Raw genomic sequence first — 21,763 nt, forward strand, 5'->3', positions numbered from 1 at the left:
TGCAGGTGGATTTCTACATCCCTGTGATCCTCCATGGGCTGCAGAGGGACAGCTGCTTCTCCATGGTCTTTACCATGGACTGCAGAGGAATCCCATACTCAGCTCCCATGCTTGGAGCACCTCCACCCCCTCCGTCTCTACTGACTTTGATGTTTTTGTAGAGTGGTTCCTCTTATGTATTCTCACCCTGCTCTTCTCTGGCCAAAATTATATCTGCACAATAACTTTTTTCTTCTTAAAAATGTTATCATAGAGGCATTACTACCATTTCTGATTGGCCCAGCCTTGACCAGCAGTGGCTGTCTTAGAGCCGGTTGGCGTTGATTGTGCTGGAAATGGAGGAAATTTCTATCAATTTCTCATAGAAGCCACTGCTGTAGTCACCCTGCCTGCAAAACCTGGCCATGCAAACCCAATCCATAATTAAGCACTGTATAAAATTCAGTTTTATTTCTCAAATGTTTCATCCTCTCATTTAGACTTCCAAGGATGTGGACTAGTAGATTATTTCTCTCACTAATTTCTGCTGATTAATATACCTTATTATGGGAAAGATTCTCCTGAAAGTTTATTCTTGTGGTCTCTAATTTGTTTTTTATGGATGTAAGTGAATTATCTTGGCTTTACACTGTGAGTACGACCAACAATATTTCCTGAAGCTATTCTTAGGATCAAGCTGACTGTGAACCCCCAGTGGGGGTAGCCTCTGAGCCCCCACACTGCTCAGTGTGGTCAGTTGATGCAATCTCTGCTCCTTGGGGCTTCCGTGGAGTTTTGGATATGCCCATGTGGAGGCTGTATGTGAAAAGTGTAATTGATTTTTATTACTGTTCTTGTGCCTGTCATGTAGTTGTGTTTAAGTTATTTTTGGAATCGATAAACCTTTTACCTAGAGCCATGGTAAGTTGCTTAAAGCCACAAAGAAATCTCGTGATACCTCTTTACCATGTTACCTTAGGCATTGCACCATGCTGGGAAACTCTCTCAACCAACATATGGGTGGAAGTCTGGTGCTACAATGGTCCAGCCATGGGGCAGCTTTCTGCTTCTAGACACTTGAGATGCTAAAGCTCAGCGCAGGTGTTAGTGTTGAATGCAGGCTGTTTGCAGTATTTTAAGGACAGTAAAGGTGCAAATGTGAAATGAAAATGAAGAAATGTGAAGGGCGCTTGGAGGTTTTCATGGTCTGGTGAAATGTATATTTATTTCTGAATAGGTGACTGATATTTCCAAAAAGTCTGCCAACGAACATGAATGTTGTTCTGCGCCTTCTAGAAAAGATAACAGCTGTCAAAGGCTTTAGGTAGCCTTCTCTGTTTGTCTACCTAAATGTTTCCTAAGTTATAGAAGCATAAAATACATGTTGCAAATATGGTAATGATTTTTTGAATTCTGTCCCCAGTTAGAAATTTAATAATCACATTATATTACGATATGATATTTCAGCTATTGTGGAAATAATGCTAGTTTAAACTAGTGTATGTTTCTTATGCAGGAAAGAAACAAAGGGATTTTAAGGCTTTGGTTAAATTGCCTGCTGTGATAGGGCAGTACTTATGATATTTTTAATCAGGTTAAACTGAACCAATGCTAGTTTTTATGTAGATAAGACCTTACGTCAAAAGACTGTTGGGTCATATCATAGACCTTATTCTTTATTTCCACTTAAAAGATAAGGTATAGAGGGAATTGTGAAATTATGATAAAAAATTAATTGCAGTGGCCATGTCCTGATATGGAAGAGATTCCTCACATTCTGTTGTCTCCCACACTTGAGTGTGGAAGAGCAAGGATGAGAGAGCAAGCAAGAGCACTTTCATGTTACTACTATTATACTGCTAAATATAACTTACTGTTAAATTGTATTATATACAAAAGTATACTGTTAAATTATTTTACATATATACACCACTATATATAACACCGCTGTTATTTTTATTTTAACATTATTTATATTTCCCTTAAAATTATGACTCAAAAGCTGAGTGAAGGTCTGATGTTATTCTCCTTGCTTCCAGCCTCAAGAAACAGCTTCAAGGTCTCATACCTTCAAAAATAAGTCTTTTAAGAAATCCAGTATCTGTGGATTCCTCAAAGAAGTCATTGATAGCCAAGGAATTTCCCACAGAGGTGAGTAATATATGATATGGTTTTTACTTTCTTGCTTTGTTAAGAAAATTAGTTTTATATTAATGTTAAAGTTTTTAGGAATACATGTTTCTGGTAATTCCCCTTGGACTAAGTTACCTTTGGTTTATTTCCTTCCTTTGTACAGTAAGGTTTCCTGCTACTGTCAGGGAATAGGGTTCTGTAGTAGGTAATTGGACTTGTATAATCATGTGCTTTTACTACTATGCTGTTCAGGCAGAATAAAGCAGTGCCTGCCGAGGATCTGTGAGGGGGCATATGAGTGACATTTGCACAGTGGATGACACTTGGCTCTGGAATTCAGTCTACAAATGAGGAAGTGTGTGACCCTTGCTCTCTGAAGCATGAAGGATTTATCTGTGTTAGTTTGCAAAAAAAAAAAAAAATCACAGGAGCAGTTGTCTATTTCCTTTATTTTTTTAATTTGCATTATGCTCTGTCTAATCCTTAGTCCTTCAGTCTAATCACTCACTGAAAGAATAAAGATCTCCTGGATAACACAGACTAGAGATATTCTGCCTGTGGCATTCCTGCCTGCACTTTACTGCTGTTTTCCCTCACTCTTCTCCCTTGCTGTGTAGAATTGCCCATCCTTTCATCTTCTCCATGGGAACACCTGTGATAAAATTAAATATTGGGAAAGCTTAATGGGTCTTTTCTGCAGGTTATCCAGGGACAGGGCTTTTGATCCCCTGGTTCCGCCTGGTTAATGTTTGACTCCTGTTATTCTGTGTTAATCAGACAGTTTCTTTACTTGGCTATATGCATGGTTTACTTCCCAGAATGAGAATGTTATTGTCTGTTCATCTAAAAAGTAGTTGCTGTTTTCACTTAGAGGTGTTTGCACCAACTTCAGGTTCTAGTTGAGTCTCCTTCTCCCATCTCCACCCTTCCATATTCTTCAGACACCTTAGGATCCCTCTGAGGGTTTGAGAGGGAGGTGTGAGAGGATGTGGAAGGAATGTGGCCATTTTTGGAGTTATGGTACAGACTGCACCATAGAACAGCTATATATCCAGCATTATAGCTATCGTAATAGGAATGATAACTATGTTTTCATTTGTTGAAAAATTTCTTCTGTCTGTCCTTATGGAGGTTGATTCCAAAGTTCTTAGGATTTAGCTGTTTTCAATTTAGCAGAATTTTTTTGGAAGGAAAACTGTTTAGTGAAGGAACTGCCTAAAGACCCTCTTGATCATCTTCAATGTAAAAAGTACTGTATCAGGAGAGAATCAGAACTTTGATTCATAGAATTATTTAGACTGGTAAAGACCTCTGACATCATTGCATCCAAGTGCTAACCCATCACGGCCAAGTATAACACTGAACCATGTCCTAAAGGGCCACATTGATGTGTCTTTTAAATGCCCCTTCCTTCCAACACACTCCCCATTCAAATACATTCATGTCTATGATACATCCATGTCTATATCGAAGTCAGTTTTGGATAAAACAGCTGTGAGTGTTGTGTAGGTTTTTAGTAGTATGTGATAGTCATTTTGGGAGTGTGGGTTTTAGCCCTGTATTGTAAATGTGGTGTGTAAAAACTTACTGTGAACAATGAACGTTTGAATGAAAGGTGCCTCTTTTATCCTTTCATACTTCATTCTGTCCCAGTAAAGCATTCTCAGTTACAGTTTTTTTGCAAAAGTAGTGGCAGAAAGGAGAGTTGGAGGAGAGGAAGCTCCTGGCTCTTCTTCTGCATGGTAAGCATGTTTGTCTTTGATACAGATTCTCATTATGAAGTAAGGACAAAAAGCTGTGGATTGATTTCGACATATCTTGCAGTAAGCTCAGGACTGCACAACTCCCCGTGTCTCTTCAGCACTACCTCAAACTTGAATGTTCTGGTTTGATTTTCCCTGAAGTACAGTATAATTTAATTCACGTCTAAGCAAATAATACATAATCTTGCACATTTACATGGTTAGCAAAAGGCCACTAGAGTTACAGGAGCCTTTTGATTTTCAAGCTGCTTACCCTAAATGTTGAATGTTCACTATTTCACCTTATTTGTAAATGTAGAAACCTCCCCAGGGATCCCCCTGGTGGGGAGACCCCTAAAAAGTTCTGTGCCAGTATTGACAGATGAATCGGACTTTTGGTTTTTTTGGTCTTCAGGTTGCTGTTTATTTTTTTCTTATCAAAAGTTCAGCACAGTGTCTACATCTCAGACTTAGTGTACAAAGAGAAGGCCCTAAAAGTCACAAGGCACACAGGTTCAAGGTCTTTTAAAGCTATTTTGTCCAATTAACTCTTAGAAAGTACTTTATTTCTACCTTTCTACCAATAACTAATTATTTGTCTGTTCACACAACATCCACATTGTGGTTCTTTCTAACCAATCACTCTGTTCTACCAACACTGCAGAAAATGGAGCAGATGAAGAACAAGAAGGCGATCACACAATGCCCAAAATCCTCCATCTTGTCTTCTATCTACCTCCATACCAAAACCCCAAACTCTTAGTTTTTCACCCCGTGATAAACTATACTACTATCTATTTCACACACTTGTAGATTTCAATTAATCCCAAAGTCTTGGAAGCTTTCTCCATGGATGAAGGTTAAAAGCAGTATTCTGAGGATCAGGATTCTCCAGACAGGCAGAGAAATATTCCCTGTGCAACAGGCTTCCAACAGTAAACAAGCTGTCATAAGGATGTAATTTCTGTCTTTACAAATGGATTTCTATTTTATTATTTTTACTTTATATTTTATATATATAAAATAGATGTTGAATATTTATTTTCCTTTCTTTTTAAAAATTATTATTTTTCTTTGTTGTGTTGTGATTGAATAATTTTTAGTGTAGAACAGAGAGCTCTGAATCTCCTGAATGTCTAGACTTCCTGGCAATTAAAAAAACTGGAGACCAGATTTGGGAGATTTGAGTAATTTGAAATAAGAAAGTATAATTTCACAGCTCTTAGAACATTGATGTGATGGGTGAAATATATGCAAAAAGTTGAAGCACTGTATAGATGTTTTTTGATGAAATTCCTCTCATCTCCAGTTGATAGTTAAGTTACCTAGTTTAGGTCTAGCTGCTAGTGAGGCTTTACATGCAATACAAAGCATTGCATAAACTTTGAACCTAAAGCAATTAGTGGTTTTTTGAATGAATTGAGTGTCTTTTTGTTAATCTGATGTAGCTATGAATGTGTTTGTTTTGGAAATATATATGTTGCAATGATCCAAATAGGAGTTCTTGTAGAATTTTAGTTCCTCTTAGTTTTTTTTTTTTTCCTTGAAACCTTTTTCCTTGATGCTTTAGCTACATTTGAGTTTTGCTTTCTTCCTTTGATACTTTCTTACTTTAAAACATGTATATTGGTATGTGCTGTTAAGTATTGTGAGTAGAGAAATGCTTACCATGATATTATGTGCAAGCTGAGTGTAATAAAAGATACAATTCATCTTCTTGTCTTATTTGTAAGATCTTATACATCTTTAAATGTAAATTGTAAATTGTGTTAACATGTGTTTCATTCATTTGTTAATCGGCTTGTAGTAAATAAGTCCTGGACTATTTCATTGAGCAGGTTAATGATAGAAACTAGGTTCTCATCAAATTGCAATATCTGTGTTTAATCAAGTGCTTTCACATGCTTACAGACCGTAGATCAAGATTTGAGACAATTGGAGCAATTTTTCTTCTTTAAGAGGTTTGATATTTTTCTTTGAAATTCACCTACTTGTTTGTGACTGCGCTTGTGGTTGTCTAGTGATCCACTTAATATCTTGCTTTCGGGATAGTTGGAGTTACTCAATTGAAAAAGCCCTCTGTATCTAATCAAATTCATTGCTTGTCAAATTAAGGGCAAGTCAAAATACATTTTTATATTAAGACTCATCTGGACATGACAGATTGTTTGGGCATACTGTGTGTGTAAATATATGTGTATTTAATTTTATATTATTATGTTGCAGGTGGTTTTATATACTCTGTTTTTCAGTAAACAGTAAGACCAGTGATAACTTATGAGCATCTTCATAATGTGCAAAGTATGTCTCTTGTTACAGTCCTGACAGAGAAACTAGAAATCTTGAAATTGAATTTGAATTGACAAACTAGATTATTAGAATTTGTATCCTGCTTGGGCTAGTGGCTTTACAGTTGGCTCTAAATGGGAAAGAGTGCAGTGAGGCATGAGTATTTGTGTCAGTCTGATTTCCATTGAGTGATCCTTGTGAATTAAGATCCTGCAAGGTGCTTACATGGGTCTATTATGCGATGTATCTATGTATCTATCTGTCTAGCTATCTATCTAATATTTACATATATATATATATATATATATATATATATATATAAAATATATATGTGTACACTGTAACTTCAACATAACTAAACCACCTTCTAGTTAATTATGGCAATGGGCATTGGTTAACCCAAATATTATGATTAACCATAAGATCATTAATTATGGCAACAGGCATACCCATCTACTCATGTTGATGTTATAAGATAGGAAGTCTTTGAGAGAATGAAAAGACTGTCATCAAATTGAAGGGGATTTTTATCATATCACTATTTGCTCTCTGTGTGGTGTTTGTACACTTACATGTTTTCTTGAGGACTGATCCAGCAGATCAGATTGTGTTCTGCGGGCCTGTTTTAAGATGGCTTTGAATCTCTTGTGTGTGTGGTTTAGACTCACCAAGAAACAGCAGAAAACAAACGAGAAAACCATACTATTTTCCAAAGTAATTAACTGCTAATTACCTCCAAATTTAAAGCAAGATATGCAGCTTATAGGACCAAATGGCATGGTCTGTTGTTGTCTCTAGAGCAGATAAATAACTTACAACTCTGGTGAACTCTAAGGAAGAGAGATTACAAATTGCCCAGGCAAGGCTGAGTTAGGTGGGGACCCAGGCTCTTGCTGTACAACTTCATATGGCTGTCAGTCTTGTTTGTGAGGATGTCCCAGTGAGACTGCATTAATTGAAGCAGAGAAGTCTTTTTAGTGACCCCTCTGAAATGAGTGGATGTTGACCTGGATATGAGTGACACAGAGTGTACTGTCCTAGAAAGGAGGAGAGTGAAAAAAGAAATGTGGATGGCAGCCCATCTGTTGCGTTGGAAGCTTGGGATTGTCAGCTCCTCTTCCCTAGATAAAAGGTGCACACAGTAAATAGCAAGTTCCACTGGATTAGCAAAATGTACTCTAACACAATTCTTCTAGATATGCATTAATATTTCAGTGCAGAGCTTAGCTAGTGAGACATGGAAACTATGCACACCATGGAAGTTATGTGCATAACAACAGCACAGACATGAAAGGGAATGATGATTAAAGACTTACTGGAGCATATAGAGATACAAAAGAAGCCACTGTAATCAGCAGGCATTACGCAACTGGTACATAAGCATTCTGTCTGAACACACCCACTCTGCAGCTGAGAGAGACAGTAAAATTGACATCCTTTGATGAAATATTGGTACCTTAGTAAGAACTTGGAGAGAGGGGAGGAATTTTGGCAGAAATCTCTAAGGTGAGTTCCTACTAACTTAAAAATAAAAAATGCACAAGGCAAAGACCTCTGTGGAATGTTTAATGTTCACAGCTGTTACATGATGTTTCAGAAAATTGTCTGTAGAACCTGAGTTCCCTATTTGTTTACCTCAGAAGCAGCAACTTAATGACACCAGAATTTGATCTGTGATTATTTAATTTAAAGTTAACATTTAAACCTTACTTTTAACCTTAGTGCTCCTAAGGTTTCTAAAAAGCGGCAACTTTTCTTTATTATGGCCACTAAATAATTAAATAAAAAGTAAATGTGATCCCTCACCCCACAGTTTTTTGCCAGCAAAGTCAATGACTATTGGCTATTTCATCTGATATTCCTGCTATTTTATAAGCTTAGCCCACTTGAAGGGAACATAAAATTCCTAGGGGTAATTGGAAATTAGAATTATCTGCTCTATTGGGAAAATCTGAAATGAAATGCTAGTATCTTTAGAGTGAATGTGACAAACTTCATATTCTATGTGAGGAGAGGAACCTCAAAGTAAATATTTATGCATTTCAAAAACAATTTCACCCTTCTAATTAGCTACAGAACAAGGGGTGGGGCCTGGGGAACAACTACAGTGGGAGACAGAAATAATGTTTAGGAAGATAAAATTTATTTTAAGAAAAGGTGGGTTGAAGAAAGTTGTTTTAATACTGAAGAGTTTGTTTTGGTACATGAAGAGAGCTTCAAGACCCTAAGGCAGGCTACAAGCATGACATATTGATTATATAAGCATATGTCTTAGGTTGGAAATGCAAGATATGTCTAGAGGTGTGTATTCTATTGCCATCTGTTAGAGGTGGGGCAGTTATCTTCTGCTAATTGGGCCACCACTTAAAACCAGGTGAGGCAGTTTTTTATCTCTTCCACAACCAGTACTCCCTCTAGAAAGGATCTTCTGCTAATGGGCCACTGAGTATCACTGCATGACTGATGAAATTACATCATCCCATTGTGAGATGCTCTGCTCAGGGGGAGGAGGCAGGCATTCCTGCCTGAATATGATCTGAGATTTGGAACACTACAGTCAGCCTTTTCTACTGGATTCCTAGAGGAGGACCAAGCCTACGTACACTACCACTGGACCTTCAGAGGAAAACTACACCCTTCTAATAGGATCACTGCTTCAACGGAACCACATCTGTCACTGGAGGAGGACTGCAGCCACCATTTATTCAGGTTGCTACCCATACCCTGACCAACAGTATTCTGACACTTGATGTTGTTTTGTATTACTGCATTTTTATTTTTATTTTTTCCTGATAAAGAACTATTCTTCCTCCTCCCATATCTTTACCTGAGAGTCCCTTAATTTCAAAATCGTAATAATTTGGAGGGAGGATGTTAGCATTTTCCATTTCAAGAGAAGCTCCTGCCTTCCTTAGAGGACACGTGTCTTTTCAAACCAAGATAGATTTTGGTGCCCAATGTGTGTCTTAAGGGCATCAAGAGAAAAAGGGTGAAAAAAGGTATAGCTTTTTGAGTAACCTAATTTTTGTGTACTGGATATTGAAGCCTCGTTAAGTGTCGCCATGTAGTCTAGCTTACCCTGGTTTCGGTGGCATGTAGTCGTGGCTATATTTCTCCTATTTACAGGCCCTTATCTAAACATGGATCCTTTAACTAAGGCTACTGTGGCTATTACTCAGTTTGCTTTATAGGTTAGTAAGGTGTGGAATTAATGGTTTTTTAACTTCCTCAGGAAGGCAGACACATGGATTCAGAGCTATCCACATGTTTTTGGGGTTATTTTAACAATAGTACCTACTGTGAGAAAAAGACACCAGAGGAAATTTTCTCCCACCCCTTCAACCAACTCTTTGGGTCTAGCCCACCAATTTTTGAAGGGTTCAAATATTCTCTAAATGTTAATGATATCTTACAGTGGTTGGTGTTGCTGATGTGCCTATTAAGCCTGTTCTATTTAGCATTCAGAGATAAGGGAAGACTGGCTTGGATAACCACCCTGATACCTACCCCAGAGAACAGAGATGCTGCCCCAGAATGTGATACAGCTCCAGAAACTAAGGATGCTGCCACAGAGCCTGACACTGCCCCAGAAGCTAGGAATGCTGCCCCACCACCTGGCCCTGCCCCACAGCCCACCTCAGAAATGAACCACCCGGACTGGGTGGGGGTTCTGGTGAAGGAAATACATGAGATAAGCCAGATGCTCAAAGAGTACATTTCCCCAGCTTGTGAGAAACCCTCCCCCTGCCTCAAAGAGGGAGCAGCAGTAGAACCCATAGACGTTACAACCGTCCAGGTTCCAGCTTAATTGCAAGGGCAGCCACAGCCAGCAGCAGTCACCCCTGTGAAAACAAGAAAGTATAAGATAAAATCAGAGCACGCAGATAAGGATAAGAAAAGAGGGCTCTCACAACTCTCAGGGGAGCCAACAGTTGAGATCATCATTGAGTCCCCGGCATATGAAAGTCTCTGTAATCTGGACAAAGACATTGTATGACAGGGACGTGAGGCTTATACAGCCTGGTTACTTCAGGCCTGAGACCTTAGGGGGGGTACACATGTGCAACTGGATAGCAGTGAGGTGAGGAATTAAGGACCCTTGACCCAAGACTCAAGTATGAATCTGGTATTCATAAAGGAGCCAGGACCCCTTTCCCTCTGAGAGTGGCTTTTAATGAGTGTAAGAGAAAGGTTTTTCCACAGAGAGAGAATACAGGAGCACCATTATAGAATGCTCTGGAAGACCCTTGAGGAAGGGATCCAAGAGCTGAGAAAAATGGTGGTATTGGAAGTACTCTTTAGGAGAGATGGACGGCATGATAATGACCCTGACAAGGTCAGGTGCACCATGCAAGTATTGTAGAATCCGGCAAATCTAGTGCCATCTCAATACACCACCTTCATTGCAAAGATTAATGCCGATAACCGAGAGGCAGTGGGTTCTGTTGCTGACGAGCTTAAAAATTATGATAGTATGATCAGTGGCCCAGTGCAAGCTCATGTCTCTGCCATGGTTAAGGAACTCAAAGAAGAGTTTAAAGAAGAGATGAGGGAGGAGGTGAGGAAGATCAGTGCAGCACCAGTGTGAGTCACAGGCCCCAAAATCAGAGCCCATCTTCCCCTAGACATTGGGCTAGAGAGAGACAGTACACCGGACATGCCGACCTGTAGTTCTTCCTGCGCAACCACGGAGAAGACATGGAAAGGTGGGATGGGAAATCTACTTCTATCCTGGCAGTACGGGTGCATCAACTCAAAGAAGGAAACTAACCAAAAGTGTTGTACTAAAGTGAAGGCAGCTTCAACCTCCTGTGACCAAGCTGTTAGGTATGATCTGTAAGAATCCCTTGAATGAACCTGTAGTATGTATGCCCAGGAAGAAAATTATAACCAGGGCTAGAGGGGCCCTGCTTCTAGCCAGGAAGTGGCACAAGAAACTTGGGTCTTTTGAGCAGTGTAGATCTGATGGCCTGGCACATCAAAGCCACAAAAATACAAAGCATTGATACTGGTGTGCAGTGCGCCGTAATACCATTGGGACATGTGGGGGCAGAACCTGTTTCCTTTGCCAAGGTAACGGTGAGATCACATCAACTGACCCTGTTGGAAGCTGAGGTGAGCCTTACTGAGAAAGTGGCAAAAACATCCTATTGTGACTGGCCCAGAAGCCCCGTGTTTTCCAGGCATAAGCTTCCTCCAAAACAGCTATTACAAAGACCCAGAGTGACTCAGGTAGGCATTTAGAATGGCTGCTGTAGACGCAGAGAACGTTAGGCAATTGAACACTTTGCCTAGACTATATGAAAACCTATCTGCAGTCGGACTCCCAAGAGTAGAAGAGCCACGAGTGCCGATTGCCACCTCAACAGTGCACCGCTGGCAGTGTTGGACAAATCGAAATGCTGTGGTCCCCATCCACAAAAGGATCTGTGAGCTGGAGAACCAAGGCGTGGTCAGTAAGGCCCACTCACCCTTCCACAATCCCATTTGGCCTGTGCACAAGTCTGAAAGAGAATGGAGATTGACTGTGGACTACCATGGCTTTAATAAAGTGACTCCACCGCTGAGCGCTGCTGTGGACTACCATGGCTTTAATAAAGTGACTCCACCGCTGAGCGCTGCTGTGCCAGACATGCTGGAACTCCAGCACGAGCCAAGGAGTCCAAGGCAGCAAAATGGTACACCACTATTGACATTGCTAACGCGTTTTTTTTACATTCCTCTGCCTGCAGAATGCAGGCCTCAGTTTGCTTTCACCTGGAGGGCCATGCAGTACGCCAGGAACCGACTGCTCCAGGGGTAGAAACACAGCCCCACCATCTGCCATGGACTGATCCATGATGCACTGGAAAAGGGTGAAGCTCCAGAACATCTGCAATGCATTGATTAGATCATTGTTTGAGAGAAGACGGCAATGGAAGTATTTGAGAAAAGAGAGAAAATCATCCAGATTCTGCTGGAAGCTGGCTTTTCCATCAAAAAGAGCAAAGTCAAAGGACCTGCCTGAGAGATCAAATTCCTGGGAGTAAAGTGATAAGACAGTGTCAGATTCCAGCTGAAGTCATCCATGCAATCACCATGATGTCTCCACCAACCAGCAAGAAGGAAACACAAGCTTTCCTAGGCGCCATAAGTTTTTGGAGAATACACATTCCCGAGTACAGCCAGATTGTGAGCCCTCTCTACCTGGTTGCCTGCAAGAAGAATGATTTCCACTGGGGCCCTGAATAGCAACAAGCCCAGATTAAGCCAGAGATTGATCATGCGAGAACGCTTAGGCCAGTCACGATGGAACCAGAGGTGTTGAATGTGCTTTACTCTGCAGCCAGGAACAATAGCTTGTCCTGGAGCCTATGGCAGAAGGTGCCTGAGGGGACTCAAAGTTGACCACTGGGATTCTGGAACTGAAGTTACGAAGAGCCGAAGCCAACTACGCTCCCACAGAAAAAGGAATCTTGGCCACCTATAAAGAGTTCAAGCCACCTCAGAGGTGAAAGGCATGAAAGCACAACTCCTCCTAGCACCCTGGCTACCGGTAGTGGGCTGGATGTTTAAAGGAAAGGTTCCCTCTACCCACCACACCACTGATGCCACATGAAGCAAATGGATTGCCCTCATCACACAGCACGTCCATATAGGAAACCCGAATCAACCTGAGATTTTGGAAATAATTAGAAACTGGCCAGAAAGAAAAAACTTTAGTCTCACTGACTAAGAGGAGCAAGAACAAGTGACATGAGTTAAAGAAGCTCCACCATGCAACTAACTACTAGCAAAGAAACACTCTACGCTCTTTCCACTGACAGTTCCTGTTGCATTGTCGAGATGAACTGGAAGTGCAAAGCAGCTGTATGGAGCCCCACGTGGCAGGTTGCACAAGCTACCAAAGGAGAAGGTGGATCAAGTCAGTTTGCTGAACTCAAGACCATTCAGCTGACCCTGGACATTGCTGAAAGAGAGAAGTAGCCAAAGCTATACCTTTGTGGATTGTAGCCAATGCTCTGTAGGGCTGGCTGGAGAGGTGGAAGAAGGCCACCTGGCAACGTAGAGGAAAACCAGTTTGGGCTGGTGATGAGTGGAAACACATTGCCACTGGAGTATGAAGCTACCTATGAAAGTCCATCATGTAAATGCCCATGTCCCAAGAGTCGGGCTACTGAGGAACACTGAAACAATGATCATGTCGATCAAGCTGCAAAGATAGAGGTGTCAAAGATAGATTAGCAACATAGGGGAGAGTTGTTCCAATTGTTCCTAGCTTGATGGGCCTGTTATGCCTCAGGTCATCAGGGCAGAGATGGTACCTATAAGTGGGCACGAGACCAAGGAATGGATTTAACTATGGATAGTATTTCACAGGTTATCCATGATTGTGAGACATGTGCTGCGATAAAGCAGGCCAAGTGAGTGAAGCCTATGGTATGGTGGGCAGTGGTCCAAATATAAATATGAGGAGGCCTGGCAGGTTGACTACATCACACTGCCCCAGACATGCCAAAGCAAGCACTATGTGCGGATCATGGTGGAAGCCACCACGGGCTGGTTGGAGATCTACTCCAAGCCTCATGCTACTGCTTGGTACACCATCTTGGGCCTGGAAAAGCAAGTCCTGTGGAGACATGGAACCCCTGAGAGAACTGAGTCGGACAACGGGACCCATTTCAAGAACGGCCTTATCACCTGGCCAGAGAACATGGTGTTGAATGGACATATCATATCCCCTATCAGGCACCAGCTGCCAGGAAAGTTGAATGGTGCAGCAAACTGCTTAGGACTACCCTGAAGGCACTTGGCGAGAGAACCTTCAGAAATTAGTAAATGAATGTAGCAAAAGCCACCTAGATGGTCAACACCCAAGGGTCCATTAATCAAGCTGCTCCTGCTGCGTCTGAACCCTTTCACAGAGTGGATAGAAATAAAGTCCCTGTGGTACACATGAAAAGTATATTAGAAAGACTAGATTGCCTCAGGCAAAGGCAAGCCCATCCGTGGAATTGTTTTTGCTCAAAGACTAGGCTACACTTGGTAGATAATGCGGAAAAATGGAGAAAGCCGTTGTGTACCACAGGGAAACCTAGTCCTAAGTAAGAACTGTGTGTAAGGTTTCCTTGGGTAGAGTTTATTGATTTGAGTATGATACAGATGGGATTAGAATAAGGAGTAGATAATGTCTTAGGTTAGAAATGCAAGATGTGGCTGGGGGTGTGTGTTCTATTGCCATCTGTTAGAGGTGAGGCAGTTATCTTCTGCTAATTGGGCCACCACTTAAAACCAGGTGAGGCAGTTTTTTATCTCTTCCACAACCAATACTCCCTCTGAAAAAATATCTTCTGTTAATGGGCCACTGAGTATCACTGCATGACTGATAAAATTACATTATCCCATTGTGAGATGCTCTGCCCAGGGGGAGGAGGCAGGCATTCCTGCCTGAATATGATCTGAGATTTGGAACACCACAGACAGCCTTTTCTACTGGATTCCCAGAGGAGGACCAAGCCTACGTACACCACCACTGGACCTTCAGAGGAAAACTACACCCTTCTAAGAGTATCACTGCTTCAACGGAACCACGTCTGTCACTGGAGGAGGACTGCAGCCACCATTTATTCAGGTTGCTACCCACATCCTGACCAACAGGGTGTCAGGGTGTCAGGTTATATTCTGACTCTGTTAGTGTTGTTTTGTATTACTGCATTTTTATTTTTATTTTCATTTTTATTTTTTCCTGATAAAAAACTGTTATTTCTACTCCCATATCCTTACCTGAGAGCCCCTTAATTTCAAAATTGTAATAATTTGGAGGGAGGATGTTAGCATTTTCCATTTCAAGAGAAGCTCCTGCCTTCCTTAGAGGATACCTGTATTTTCAAACCAAGATAGCATATCATATTGATAATATTCAGATCATGTTGATGGTTTCGTTTTCATAGCCTCTATTATATTTTCATCTGGTGGTGGTCTTTGTCACTTACATTTTTTGTATGAGCTTTAAGAACAACTATAAATCATCATCATCATCAGAACTTCTAGGCCCATAGGGTTTTACCCACATAATCTAGCAGCATCTGCCTTCTTACTTACTTTGGAGAGAACCCTTTTTAAGCTGATCTCTTCTTATTTTTCTTTGATCCTTGCTCTTAGCATAATTTATGCAGGATATGTTTTCAAGATCCATCACAGACATGCAAGCTCTTGAGATCTTACACTGTCTACAACTGAAGATAGAAGAATAACCTGGAGACAGTCCAGCCATTTTTTGGGTTTCATGTGGGTTGCTGTCTACAGTAATCCACAGTCTGGTTGAAATGGTTTTGTGGATGAAATGTTGCAACATGGGGTTATCTTTTTAGCTGGAGGAAGGAGGTCTAAAAATTGCCTTTGTTTCTAAACTGGAGTAAGGTTTATCAATATCCTAATTGATTAGCAAGCATACCTTAAAAAGTTTGGGGAAATTAACAGTATGAGTATTTTTTTTAAATGTTAAAGTATTTTCATTGTTGTTACTGTTCTGCCTTTGTAAACCTTTTGTGATCAAGATTTTTCTACAGGACAGGAAGAAGGTGGGAGTAAAGGAATAGAAAGGACATGCTATTGCAGCTGTAGTGCCAAAATATTTTTCTCTTTATAAAGATTTTCCCCTGCTGTTGTTGGCAACAGCAGGTGGAATATTTCATCTGTGGGAAGGCTCATTCACAACACTATATTGCCTCCCCCCCCCCCCCCCCCCCAACAAAATGCTGAGGTTCTGCCCAAATTTCCCATAACTGTCTGTTAGCCTTGTCATGGTTTAAGGAAAACCGGACATTTTCAGTTGGGGGAGGTGGTTCCCTGTGAGGAACATGGTGGAGCCAATGAGCTGGCTAGTTTTAAAGAACCAGTCATCTGGCTAGTTTTGAAGATATATATCTGGTTAAACCACTAAAAGAGTTGAATATGTCTTTGTGGAAAAGCACATTTAAAAAATAACAAAGCCAGGGAAAGCTTTCTTGGCTTCTGGCTTTTGAGGAGGTAGCTAGCTGACCTGGCCCTGTGTGGCCAGGTTGGGCAGGGCTGGGCCAGGCTGGGCTGGGCTGCCCTCGTGTGACCCGCACGGCCGGGATGGGCTGGCGCTGCGTGGCCAGATCGGCTTTGCCTGCAGCACTGCTGAGATTTCTGCCCTCTGAGGGGTGGTGCATGGGGTGCTGAGCCCCTCACTGAGGAGCCTGTTGGGCCCCGTCCTGGTGGCTGGCTGGGGCCCCTTCCCAGCAAAGCCCTCTAGTCTGTTTTTCTTCTGGCACTGCTGGGCCGTGCTGGCCGGAAGCTTTATTGGTGCCAGGAGCAACCATGCAGTGGGGACCAGCACTGGGGGTGGCTCCACAGTTGGCACTAGGTGCTGCCCTGAGGCCAGGAGTGGCCAGATCTGGAGTGGCTGTGTGGCTGCCACCAGCCTGTACTGGGAGGGGCCACATGGCCGAGTCTGTGCAGATGAAATAGGCATGACTGGGACAAAGGCTCGCAGCCATGGCTGCCTCGGCATGGCTCATAATGGACTTTGTGTGTTTAGCTGCTTTGAGCGAGCCATACTGTGGATAGAAGGACAAAACTGGCAGCAGTGTTTCTTGGTTTTGGCGCTCTTGAGTGAAGGAAAAGCACTAAGTAAAGATGGCAGCTGCCAAGGTTCTCACCATGTTGGTGGAGACCACATCAGTAGCAGCGAAAGACACATCAATTTCCCTGATGCAGAGGCTGGATAAGATCAACCTATGAGTGCTATAAAACTCTGTAAAAACTGTTTCAGTTGATAAAACTTGAGAACAAATGAACCTATGAACACCGATACTCTCCCAAATCAGGAAGAGGAAAAGGTGAAGACATGTATGGAAAACAACATGAGACACTGAGGTCAGTAAAGAAGCACATCACATTCTGGATGGGAGGAGATTGAGGAGATGCCTTAGTCTTGGACTGAAATTCTTTTATGAGGCTTTGGTGAAGATATATTTTTTGGTATATCAGACTTTGTTTTTTCCCTGTAATTCGTGAAGTATGTGGGGAGATGCAGCATTCACTTGCAGCCCATAGAGAAAGGGCACTCATGCTGGAGTGTGTGGATGCTGAATAGCTGTAATTCAATGAGAAGTTTGAACAGAGAGTGATGAGAGAGGTGAGAAACTTTGCCCCAGGGATAGAAGAAGAAAAACCTTGTTCCCAGGGATAAAAGAAGAGAACTTTTGTTTTTATGATAAAACAGCTCATCCTTAAAATAGTACTCTGTAAGTTGACATGGCCCATTAAAGCAGCAAGACATGGGAGGGACTTTCACACTGGGAGCAGATTTTCTTTGCCCAGGTGGCTGATTGGCAGTGACATGGAAGCCAAGACCGCTGAGGGAACTGTTTGTTGTGGAGAAGTCTCCATAGCGTGGCAAGAGCGACTCCTCTCCTAAGGAGACTGAAGAAAGATTATTTTAGAGGTGGTAAACTGACTGAAAATTGTAAGTTTTGTCTCTTTATATTTGGTGGGAAAGAAAAGAGGGTGGTGTGGGGGGAGAAGTGTTCTGAAGGTTTATTCTGATTTTCTTATAACTTTTCTTTAATTCTGTTAATAAAGTTTTCTTTATACCCTTTAAAGTTTTGAACCGGTCTCCTCCTAATCCATATTTCACAGCAAGAAATGAGTAAATAATTTCTAGTGGGTATACTGCTGTTTGACCAGCACTAAACCCACAAGATATATTGGTGCATTGGCTGGGAAACTCAGATCGGCGAATAAATACCGCTACAGCCTTCATCTTCAAAAACAATGTCACTGTCATGTGGCAGTGGGAGCAATATTCAGATGAGGAGACAGTGGTTGGCTGAATATTAGGAAAAGAACAAAAAGTAAATGAAGGATAATATTTGAAGCACAGGAAATGCACCAGCAGATGTTGTTGCTGTAATGTGGCTGTTAGAGAAGTGACATCTTTGGCATGTGGCTTTGGTAACTTCTTAAAAATAGAAATGTTTACTTTTGCATCTAATGACTAATATATTCAGCTAGGCTACACTTATCCCACCCTCTACACAAAGTGGGCTGAGGGAAGAAATGCACAAAACTGCCTCACATGAAATTGCATTCCTACTTATTTTTAATGCTGTACTTAATTTCAGTGTGTCTGATTTTCATGCTGCTTTCCTTTTGATTTTTTTCTTGAGTTGGATTGTTGCAAAGTTGGTAGGAACAGGTCAGCAGAAAAGTGTGGTGGCGTGAGTTTTTTTTTTTCATAATCTGATCACAATATTATTAAACACTTGTTGAAATAAAAATAGCCAGCAAACTGCACTTGAAGCAACATTTCATCCACAACACCATTTCAACCAGACTGGTTTGCTGTAGCCAGTAGCTATTTAGGAGATTTTGGTCAAAAGTAGCCTCTTCTCCTTCCCTGCCCCAATGAGATTTTGTTGTGGTGGCCGTAATTTGCATTTTCAGAAACCAAATCAAGTTATTTTAACAAAAAGAAAACGTATTTTCTTCAGAGCCAATGACAGTTCTGATATTTTGTGCAGGACATTTCCTGCAGGTGTGAGCTGTTGGTCGGTAGCAGTATCACTAGCCTACATATTAAAGTAGCTGGGCTCTACCACTTCTATTGCCCTCTGACACCTATATGTCCTGGTATTAAGAGAGAAGTCTGGAGTTGGGAGCTATAAAATCCAAGTCTTGACTACATAAGTCTTTTTATATGCTTGGTTTAGATTACATTCTGTTTTGAATTTTCAAGGACTCTGCTATTACTGTCAAAATCTATCTTTAATAGCATGTGTCTGTTTTGCTGAATTAGAGATGCTGAGGGAAAGAAGGCATCTTTCAAACATCTGGGCCTTTGATTTGGTATCCCAGTTATTTTGTAACCAGGAAGTTAAAAATGAATATCCAGGCCTGTCTGGTGTATGTTTTTGCTACAAGTAATTTTTCTTAGGGATTAGAAAGACATTAAACTGGGTTACGTCTCTTTGATTCTCTATTTATATGCAAGTTTCTACCCCAAGAGTTTTCCTGAATTATCTTCTTTCTACCCTTGCCATACACGGTGGGGTTTAAAAACAAACACAGAAAAACCTATCACAGAGAATCACTTGATAAAAGCTGTGGTTAAGTGCATGGTTGTCTGTGTAAACCATGTCACTGTGTGTGCAGTGTGATGGAATATATGAAACATGTTGCCATAACATAAGTGCATTAAATGCTTAAATGTGTCAAGTTGCAGAGCCCTTACCGGACAGAGAAAAGGGTGTCCTGGTAAAGCGTAAATCATTCTGCAGTTTGTTTACAGCAGTAGTTTCTTACTTTGTAAAAACATTGCTAGTGGTTTTTACATTCTTACAAGTTCTGGTTCTTACATTCTTACAAGAATGTAAGAAGCAGAACTTTCATTTTACAAAACCTTTGGAGCTTAAGTCTTAAAAATATGATTCACTATGCTTATTCGTCTCTCTTTACTCTGGCAGCAATATTGGTAACTTGCAGGAGTTAACACATCTTCATTTTGATACCCTTACTTTTGTACCCTTACAACAGTTCCTATTGTTTAGGAACTGTTTTGAAGTGCAGTAAATTGACTAAATATGGCTTAGTCTCCATTTTTTACTAGCCAGCTTGGGACAGTTGTTCTTGAAGCTTCTGAAAGACTCAGTCTTGAAGTTGCTGTCAAGGTTAAGTTCACATCTGATTTGAGTGATTTGTTTCCAGAAAAAACTGTAAGAGCTGTTGTGTTACACAAGTGCAGAAAATGCTGATTTCCTTGTACATGGAAACTTAAAAAAAAAAAAAAAAAGGTTGCATTTAGTTACCAACAACTTTAATAGAGGTTTTGTGTTTTGGTGGCGTTTGTGATTTGGTTTTACATGAACCAGTAGCAAAATCATGGAAGTTGTCATGGAATTAAATCTGTTTTATATTTCTTCTTGCCTCACAGAAATCTAGGTCTAAGCATCTACCTTGTCTGTAATATCAGGCCTTTCTGACAGATCCACCATTTTGTAATTTACTTTATTTGTGGCTATCTTTGTTTTTGGAGGAAATCTCAAAGTAGCTTATATAATAAACAGATAATATGTGTATTTTTAGAGCATTTGTTAGCCTTTTGCAAAGGTAAAGCTAATCATTGTACTTTGGACCTGATTAGCATAAGAGGTTTGATAATCAGGATGCCTTGGCAAGAACAAACAGAGCAAGAAGACAAAATCAAGAAAGAAGATTGCATCAAGACTTCTACAAGCAAGATATGTTGAAAAATGTATAAGTTAGTTTATGTGATGATTAACCCAATCATTGTAGTAAAAAATTACTAGCCTTCCTGGAATGGTATATAAGCGTATGTAGTCCACAATAAAGACAGCTTCTGATCACTTCTCAGTCTCCCTGCCTGTCTTCATTGCCAATAAACCATACTGATGTAAAGTATGGATACTACTAAATAGACGGTTTTGGTATGTGAAATCACTTAATGAATTTAGCCATTTATCCCCTATGCTGTCATGCAGGAAAAGTAAGTTTTTCCTCATGGTTTAAGAGAAGTCTTCCATTTGCTTTAAGGTTGATAGAGTTTTTAAGTGCTATATATCATTATCAATGCTAATAGTATATTTGTGTGAATGTTAATACATTTTGAGAATAAAGAATCTTGATCCTGTAAGGCACTATGAACAAAGAACTTGCTCCTAACTTATATGTGGGGAAAAAAAATGAACATAGCATGTTGTCCTAGGGTGACATTATGATGCTTGTATCCCCAGTCAGATGCTCTGTTTATGCTGGATATTATATTCTGTGCCTTCAAGACTGGCTGAGAGCAAAGGCAGGGAGAAGAAGAAGCACAGAGTTTGTTATCAGCCTGCACTTACTCCTCCAGATTCTGCTGAACTGTGTTGTCTGCGCATGGATGGAGCAGAACTGGGCCCTCCTTTGCTTTTTAGTCAGTTTAGCTAGCTGAGGCAGAGAAGTTTTTTCCTGGACTGGTTTTCTTTCCCTTTCTTGGAACTGTTTGAACCAGCTCCGGACTGGGACCTGGGGAGCACCGAGAGCTTGCACTTTGTAGCCTGCCGGGGTCTGCTCTGGGCCACAGCCTTTCCCAGTGCCGGAGGGATTGATAACAGAGCAAGCATCCACAGGAGAGACTTTCTGAATTTGTTGTCTCTTCAGAGCGGAGAATGAGTTTTGTCATCTGGTATTGTTCATTTTGTGTGCTGGAGAGTGCTTTGCCTGTTAAATAAACAGGCTTTTTTACACTTCTCTTGGAGGAAGTTTTTCCCAAACAGGTTGGTGGGAGGGGCTGTGTGGGTGGGCTTTCTGGGGGGGGGCCCTCTTTTGGAGCTTCTCTCCCAAATTTGCTCTAAACCAGGATGCATGTACAAGATAGAATAGAAGATGTGTCAGTAAGCCTTACTTTTTTTCCCCCTGAGCAGTCATTGGAGCATGCGGGCTTTTCATTCATGAGTTGTTGCACTTGAATATGAAATGAGTATGAGAATTTGCTGACCTCACACCTTGGTGCTTGCATCTTTCCTGTTGGATCAGGAAGCACAAAGAGACAAACATGGCTTTCAACTTCAGCGGCCTGAGGTTATGCTCCAGTTAATCTTGCAGTTAAACCTCTG

The 21,763-nt window shown here is 41.0% G+C and overlaps 1 protein-coding gene across 12 annotated transcripts in view; it reads left to right on the forward strand.

Annotated features, from left to right (window-relative positions):
• The window catches only part of TNS3 (tensin 3), a 210,936-nt gene that overhangs the window by 37,060 nt on the left and 152,113 nt on the right, over positions 1-21,763 (forward strand). For 11 of the 12 annotated variants that reach the window (XM_059850645.1, XM_059850682.1, XM_059850654.1 and 8 more), the window contains one exon: positions 2,019-2,130. The gene's annotated coding sequence lies outside the window, so the exon portion shown is untranslated. Of the gene's footprint in view, positions 1-2,018; positions 2,131-21,763 lie in introns of those variants that run through there. The other variant, XM_059850555.1, reaches the window with a different exon arrangement.

The sequence above is a fragment of the Haemorhous mexicanus genome, chromosome 1 (assembly GCF_027477595.1).
Source record: "Haemorhous mexicanus isolate bHaeMex1 chromosome 1, bHaeMex1.pri, whole genome shotgun sequence".
NCBI lineage: Eukaryota > Metazoa > Chordata > Aves > Passeriformes > Fringillidae > Haemorhous > Haemorhous mexicanus.